The 2,126-nt window shown below is 43.2% G+C and overlaps 1 protein-coding gene across 1 annotated transcript in view; it reads left to right on the forward strand.

The window, feature by feature from the left end:
- LOC118414536 (EP300-interacting inhibitor of differentiation 3-like) overlaps positions 1–2,126 on the forward strand; it is a 13,910-nt gene that overhangs the window by 3,189 nt on the left and 8,595 nt on the right. The gene's annotated exons all lie outside the window — the stretch shown is intronic.

The following is a 2,126-nucleotide window of genomic DNA, read 5'->3' on the forward strand; positions in this document are numbered from 1 at the left end:
GCCCCCCAAATGGGGGGAAGAAGCCTTTCTTACCCAGGCAAGACACAAACTGGATTTTATTTTTGCGCTAAAAGCGGGCAGTTGGAATAAGCCCCCAAAAGATTTGTAGTTCTTTTAATAGGCTATTCTTACTTACCCCGGAAAGAAAAAAAGATCGCCGCTTTAAGGAGTTATGAACGAAAAGTCAGTAAACCCAGTTTCTCCTTAAGTTAGGGCTTAAAGCCCCAGGATTTCAGCTTTAATGCCCATTTAAGTCATATTAATGCCGGGCATCGGGAACATATGCGATAGGTGAACGCCAGAGATCGGCTCCATTCAAATGACATAGAGAAAGATATGCTTTTGGAAAAATCTGCCCCCCAGAATCGATTAAAGTGGCCCGGTAATGGTATTTTTAAGGGGGGGGGGGGGGGTGAAAAAGGGGGAGGGGGGCGCCTAGGGCCTGTACATGAATATGCTGACTTTTTAACTAGAAAAATGAAAAACGGTGTTTGTTTTTACACAATATAACGACATCTGATGGAAACTTTAAAATGCGTCGAAATTACGTCATCTATGACGTCATATAAGGTACAAGCGCCGCCCTATTAAGGTATCGGACCGGAGTTTCTTTTACGATTTCGGAGGTTGGCGGGCAGCCTCAGGCCGAAGGGCTACAGTTCCGCTAGTAAACGTAGGACGCAAAACTTAATCAATATGGCGGAAAGCCGTTTACTGTCTCTTTCCGACAAACCTATTGGTACCGTCTGTTGCCTCTTTATTTTGGTTAGAATATGTAGTAAAATTTTAATTTTGGACCCGAAAACTATCATTTTTTAACACTTTTTTGATCGAAGCTGCTTGGAAAAAACGAATTTTCCCAGGATAACCGCCTACGTGGTAGAGAAGCTAAATTCTTCATGTTTGTGTAAAATGAAAATAAAAAAATTCCATGTGATAACTTTTTTGCAATCTCCGATGACGTCATTTCTTCGAAATCGCATGAAAAACGCCGCTATTTGGGTCATCAGGCGAAAAAACCGCATCACCGTTGCAGCGGACTAATACAAAAATGGTTTCGCTGGCCGACCAACTACTCCTCGCACAAAAACAATACAACCCACGGGCTTTTCAGAAAATACGACAAATCTATGCTCAGCTATAACGATCACCAAGCCATAGGGAGCAAAAGTTAGGGAGACAACAGCGCACTTCCGGCCTATTACACCACCCTTCCGCCAACTCCGGTCAGATTTGAACTCCGACCCGGAACCTTAAGAGGGACATTTTTTCTCAATATGTATTTTCATTACTTAAAAAGTTCATATCTACCATATCTCCAAATTTGGTTTGTCTCCGATGGTTACTTTTCCCACAGGAGCGGTTTAAAGTCAGGTCAAAAACACTGTATTTTGAGGCTATCAAGCCTAGATGCATATTGAACCTACGTTATAATACAGAAACATTAAAAAACATGCTTTTTTCTGACATCGCTTTTCTGAAAACGGATAAAATGGGGTGCAAAGTCTGCCCATAAACTTGTCCGGGAAAGTATGTGCACTCTCCGTCGTTTCGGTGCTACACATCGGTAGAAAACCGTCTTTAAAAGTTGGCATCGCTGACGTCACGGAGTGACGTCAGAGGTTGCTGAAGGAAAACAGCAGGGGGTCGCGTTTTAAGTTCGTCGCTTGTAAGTAAAATGAAGAATGTGCCAGATTTTGACATGGAGCAGTAGACCAGATCTCACACTTTCAGAATCAACCGCGTCCGACACCAAACTCTTAACTACTTCGCCGTGAACGGCCCCTTAAGAAGCACAATGCGCCCCAAATGTGTGCAAGAATGCATTCTTACACAGTGCAAAGCACAAACTGGATCTTATTGTCGGCGCTAGAAGCGGGCAGTTGGAATAAGCGCGGCAAAGATGTGTAGTGCTTTTAATAGGCTATTACTACATACCACCGAAAGAAAAAAAGATCGCCGCGTTAAGGAGCTATGAACCGAAAGTCAGTAAACCCAGTTTCTCCTTAAGTTAGGGCTTAAAGCACCAGGATTTCAGCTTTAATGCCCATTTAAGTCATACTAATGCACGGCATCGCGAACATATGCGATAGGTGAACGACAGAGATCGGCTCCAATCAAATGAC

The sequence above is a fragment of the Branchiostoma floridae genome, chromosome 4 (assembly GCF_000003815.2).
Source record: "Branchiostoma floridae strain S238N-H82 chromosome 4, Bfl_VNyyK, whole genome shotgun sequence".
NCBI lineage: Eukaryota > Metazoa > Chordata > Leptocardii > Amphioxiformes > Branchiostomatidae > Branchiostoma > Branchiostoma floridae.